We start from the raw sequence: 6,272 nt of genomic DNA, 5'->3' as shown, positions 1-6,272 counted from the left end.
CTAAGTCAGAAGTATTCTGCTTAGAACTCTCTGTCTGTTGCTGAGAAGATGATGGAAAAGGCTTGCCATTGCTAAACCTGTTTCTTCCACCATTATTGTTATTGAAACCTTGTTGAGGTCTCTCTTGATTCTTCCATGAGAAATTTGGGTGATTTCTCCATGAAGAATTATAGGTGTTTCCATAGGGTTCTCCTAGGTAATTCACCTCTTCCATTGAAGGGTTCTCAGGATCATAAGCTTCTTCCTCAGATGAAGCATCCTTAGTACTGTTTGGTGCATTTTGCATTCCAGACAGACTTTGAGAAATCAAATTGACTTGTTGAGTCAATATCTTGTTCTGAGCCAATATGGCATTCAGAGTGTCAATCTCAAGAACTCCTTTCTTCTGACTAGTCCCATTGTTCACAGGATTCCTTTCAGAAGTGTACATGAATTGGTTATTTGCAACCATTTCAATCAATTCTTGAGCTTCTGCAGGCGTCTTCTTCAGATGAAGAGATCCTCCAGCAGAGCTATCCAAAGACATCTTGGATAGTTCAGAGAGACCATCATAGAAAATACCTATGATGTTCCATTCAGAAAGCATGTCTGAAGGACATCTTCTGATTAATTGTTTGTATCTTTCCCAAGCTTCATAGAGGGATTCTCCATCCTTCTGTCTGAAGGTTTGGACTTCCACTCTAAGCTTACTCCATCTTTATGGTGGAAAGAACTTTGCCAAGAAGGCATTGACTAGCTTTTCCCAAGAGTCCAGGCTTTCTTTAGGTTGAGAATCCAACCATATTCTAGCTCTATCTCTTACAGCAAAAGGGAATAGCATCAGTCTATAGACCTCAGGGTCAACCCCATTAGTCTTGACTGTGTCACAGATTTGCAAGAATTCAGCTAAGAACTGATGAGGATCTTCCATTGGAAGTCCATGGAACTTGCAATTCTGTTGCATTAGAGAAACTAATTGAGGCTTAAGCTCAAAGTTGTTTGCTCTAATGGCAGGGATAGAGATGCTTCTCCCATAAAAATCAGGAGTAGGTGCAGTGAAGTCACCCAACACCTTCCTTGCATTGTTGGCATTGTTGTTGTTTTCGGCTGCCATGTGTTCTTCTTCTTTGAAGAATTCGGTCAGGTCCTCTAAAGAGAGTTGTGTTTTAGCTTCTCTTAGCTTTCTCTTCAAGGTCCTTTCAGGTCCAGGATCAGCTTCAACAAGAATGCCTTTGTCTCTGCTCCTGCTCATATGAAAGAGGAGAGAAAAAGAAAATGTGGAATCCTCTATGTCACAGTATAGAGATTCCTTGAAGTGTCAGAGGAAAAGAGAAATAGTAAGAAGAAGGAGAAGAAGAATTCGAACTTTAATTAGATAAGGTTCGAATTGTGCATTTAGAAGGAGTGGTACTCCATAAATAGAAGGATGTGGGAAGGAGGGAAGAGAATTTTCGAAAATTCAATTAAAAAGATGTTGATAATTTTCGAAAATTAAAAGTGAAAAAGAAATCAAGTGATTTTTGAAAAAGATTTTGAAATTAGAAATTAAAAATATTTGATTGAAAACTATTTAAAAAAAGATGAGGTTAAAAAGATTTGATTGAAAAGTTATGGTTTTAAAAAGATGTGATTGAGAAGATATGGTTTGAAAACAATTTTAAAGGATATGATTTGAAAACAATTTGAAAAGATGTGATTTAAAAAAAAATTGATGACTTGCCTAACAAGAAAAGATATGATTCAAACATAAAACCTTCCTTAATAGAAAAGGCAAAAAATGTTCAATCAAATCATTAATTGTTAGTAAGTATCTTTGAAAAAAGAAAGAAATTGATTTTGAAAGCATTTGATTGAAAAGATATGATTTGAAAAAGATTTGATTTTGAAAAACTTTGAAAACTTGAAAAAAAATTGATTTGAAAAACAAAATCTTCCCCTAGCACCATCCTGGCATTAAACGCCCAGAATGGTATACATTCTGGCGTTTAACGCCCAAAATGCTACCTTTTTGGGCGTTAAACGCCCAACCAGGTACCCTGGCTGGCGTTTAAACGCCAGTCTGCCTTCTTCACTGGGCATTTTTGAATGCTCAGCTTTTTCTGTATAATTCCTCTGCAGTATGTTCTGAATCTTCAATTCTTTGTATTATTGACTTGAAAAGACACAAATAAAAAATATTTTTGGATTTTTAATAATCAAAATGCAACAAGAATCAAATAACAATGCATGCAAGACACCAAACTTAGCAGTTTGTGTACTACTGACACTATATGAGACACATAAATACTCAAGCCAAAAGAATTCAAAGATCAGAGCAAGAAATCATCAAGAATTACTTGAAGATCCTTAAGACACATGAATGAATGCATGTAATTGACACCAAACTTAAGATGAGACACTAGACTTAAGCAAGAAACAGCAAATATTTTTTTGGTTTTTATGATTTTGTAATTTTTTTTGTGTTTTTCGAAAATTAAGTGGAAAACGGTATCAAAATTCTTAATGAGAATTCCAGGAATCAGTGCAATGCTAGTCTAAGACTCCGGTCCAGGAATTAGACATGGCTTCACAGCCAGCCAAGCTTTCAAAGAAAGCTTCGGTCCAAAACACTAGACATGACCAAAGGTCAGCCAAGCCTTAGCGGATCACTGCTCCAAAAGCAAAATTGATGAAAATCAACAAGCTCTTGTGGTGATAAGTTGAAACCTCGGTCCAATCAGATTAGACATGGCTTCTCAGCCAGCCAGATTTCAACAAATCATCATGAAACTCTAGAATTCATCTTCAAGAATTTCGAAAATAAATACCTAATCTAAGCAACAAGATGAACCGTCAGTTGTCCAAACTAGAACAATCCCAGGCATTGTTACCAAAAGCTTGCTCAAAACTTGAACAATCCCCGGCAACGGCGCCAAAAACTTGGTGCGCGAAATTGTGAACAATACTTTTTCACAACTCTCATAATCCCCGGTAATGGCTCCAAAAACGTGGTAGCTCAATACCATGGCATTACACAACTTCGCACAACTAACCAGCAAGTGCACTGGGTCGTCCAAGTAATACCTTACGTGAGTAAGGGTCGATCCCACGGAGATTGTTAGCATTGAAGCAAGCTATGGTCATCTTGTAAATCTTAGTCAGGCAAACTCAAATGTATATGATGATGAACGAAAATAACATAAAGATAAAGATAGAGATACTTATGTATATCATTGGTGTAAGAGCTTCAGACAAGTGTATGAAGATGCCTTCCCTTCCGTCTTTCTGCTTTCCTACTGCCTTCATCCAATCCTTCTTACTCCTTTCCATGGCAAGCTCGTGTAGGGTTTCACTGTTGTCAGCAGCTACCTCCCATCCTCTCAGTGAAAGCGATTGCATATGTCCTGTCACGGCATAGCGGAATTCAGCTGTCGGTTCTCGGTCAGGCCGGAATAATATCCATTGATACTTTTGCGTCTGTCACCAACGCCCTAGCCTGCTAGGAGTTTGAAGCACGTCACAGTCATTCAGTCATGGAATCCTACTCAGAATACCACAGACAAGGTTTAGACCTTCCGGATTCTCTTGAATGCCGCCATCAGGTCCTGCCTATACCACGAAGATTCCGATTAAAGAATCCAAGAGATATTCACTAAGCCTCATATGCTTGTAGAACAAGAGTGGTTGTCAGTCACCTTGTTCATGAGTGAGAATGGTGATGGGCGTCAATCATCACCTTCATCATGTTGAAGAACAAGTGATATCTTGGATAAAGAACAAGCGGAATTGAATGGAAGAACAATAGTAATTGCATTAATACTCGAGGTACAGCAGAGCTCCACACCTTAATCTATGGTGTGTAGAAACTCCACCGTTGAAAATACATAAGAACAAGGTCTAGGCATGGCCGAATGGCCAGCCTCCCAAAGGTCTAAGATAGCATAAAACAAAGATAGCTACCAAAGGTCTCTCTTAATACAATAGTAAAAGGTCCTACTTATAGAAAACTAGTACATAGATGAGTAAATGACATAAAAATCCACTTCCGGGCCCACTTGGTGTGTGCTTGGGCTGAGCAATGAAGCTTTTTTCGTGTAGAGACTCTCCTTGGAGTTAAACGCCAGCTTTAGTGCCAGTTTGGGCGTTTAACTCCCAATTAGGTGCCAGTTCCGGCGTTTAACGCTGGAATTTCTTGAGGTGACTTTGAACGCCGGTTTGGGCCATCAAATCTTGGGCAAAGTATGGACTATTATATACTGCTGGAAAGCCCAGGATGTCTACTTTCCAACGCCGTTGAGAGCGCGCCAATTGGGCTTCTGTAGCTCCAGAAAATCCACTTCGAGTGCAGGGAGGTCAGAATCCAACAGCATCTGCAGTCCTTTTGAGTCTCTGGATCAGATTTTTGCTCAGGTCCCTCAATTTCAGCCAGAAAATACCTGAAATCACAAAAAAACACACAAACTCATAGTAAAGTCCAGAAAAGTGAATTTTAACTAAAAACTAATAAAAATATACTAAAAACTAACTAAATCATACTAAAAACATACTAAAAACAATGCCAAAAAGCATACAAATTATCCGCTCATCAGTAGATCCTAGCTGTGTGTCCAAATTCTTCACAAGTAAAACAAGTGTTCGTTCCTTACAGCATCCAAATCTAAAATAACTATAACCATGGATATCATAACAGTTATGAGGATAGCTGTGTCTCGCATTGATTCGTTATTCGGAGCTTGATTAAACTATGCCTATTCGCAGTCATTAAGGTCCTATCCGCACCAAATAATCAACATTAAGGTGATCAGTCTTAATAACTCAAGTAAGGCACGAACATTTCCAAAATGAGCACTCATAGACATTCATGCCAAATATATCTTGAAGATATCCTAACAGCATGAGACACACAAGCAGAGTATACAATGAAGCATAGTCAGTCCATTCCCCAGGCTCTACTGGGAACGAACTGCTCTAATACCAAATTGTAACGACCCAACTCCCAGTATGCCATGGTCATACAAGAAGCTAAGTGTTACTAACTTGTCCTTCCTAAAATATAACTATTACTTAATCTATAAGCCTGTTCCTTGTTAGAACATTGCCATTTTTACGAGTAACCTTTTTTTGTCATGGATGATAAGGTAAAATAAACAAGCATGCATTGAAAGAAATAAAAAGGAAGTACAAAGAAACATAGAAACACAGTTGATAATATACATCATGTACACTATAACAAAACATGTAGCGTTCACAAAAGATCAAGTCAGTTTACATCCTCGTCATCCTACGTAGCTAATATATACACGACACTCCTAGGGCCTGGCCCATACAAAAAGACGCTAACCTGGCGCCCAGGCTAGCCTAACCACTCTACAGCTCCTAGCTCTCGGGTGTACTAACACAAATGAGAGACTAACTAACAGATAATGTTATACTAGAGTGTCATCAAAAGAATGCCACTTCTGCTGTTAGACTATAACTACACGTGGCTATTCGGAAGATCGTCATGAGGCTCGCCCATCTCCTCATCCTACTCGATCTCTATCTCAGGATCCTTCTCCTCCTCCTCGTCCGCAGCTACAGCTATACCCTCAGAACCACCAGAAACACTACTGTCACTATGTATAAAACCATTCGCAAGCACAGGTCCGTTTGCATATATAGGAGCTACCCCGTCGTTTGATAGTCCCGGATCATCAGGCTGTGGAAAGTCAGGGATCGGCTCATGGGGAAAGTCCCACTCTGGTGGAATCACAGGTACGTAGTTAATAAACCACTATTTTATGGTTTACAATGTGTTTAATTGTGTGGTTTTATCATGGTCTTTACCCACTTATTCATATAATTAGCATGCATTTATATTTCCTTCCTAAAATTATTACATGATTGAAAGCTTACTTCTTGGAGACCTTTAAATAGGTATTTTAATCCCCCTTTATTCCATTCGATGCCGTGATCTGTGTGTTAAGTATTTCAGGCTTTATAGGGCATGAATGAGTGAGAGATTGGGAAGAAAGCTTGCAAAAATGGAAGGAATACAAGAAATTGAGGAGATGGCTAGCGAGAAGTGACGCGTACGCGTCAACAACGCGACCGCGCGGAAGAGAGGAATTCCCAGTGACGCGTTCGCATGAGTGACGCGGACGCACGGATTGGAAAAGTAGAAGTGACGCGGAGGCATGGACGACGCGCCCGCATGGGAAAGCAAAACGCCGAATGACGGATCCGCGTGACGTGCGCGATCTGCAGAATTTTAGAAGTCGCTAGCAGAGTTTCTGGGCCGGATTTCAACCCAGTTTTCGGCCCAAAATTACAGA

General features: G+C 39.5%; 1 non-coding gene across 1 annotated transcript; it reads left to right on the top strand.

Annotated features, from left to right (window-relative positions):
• The first annotated feature begins 580 nt into the window (after positions 1-580).
• LOC130951500 (small nucleolar RNA R71) lies at positions 581-688 on the top strand. The gene has a single exon (XR_009073991.1). It is a non-coding gene; the product is annotated as a small nucleolar RNA R71 (small nucleolar RNA).
• Positions 689-6,272: the final 5,584 nt, after the last annotated feature.

The sequence above is a fragment of the Arachis stenosperma genome, chromosome 1 (assembly GCF_014773155.1).
Source record: "Arachis stenosperma cultivar V10309 chromosome 1, arast.V10309.gnm1.PFL2, whole genome shotgun sequence".
Taxonomy (NCBI): Eukaryota; Viridiplantae; Streptophyta; class Magnoliopsida; order Fabales; family Fabaceae; genus Arachis; species Arachis stenosperma.
This window is presented reverse-complemented; position numbering and strand designations above follow the sequence as displayed.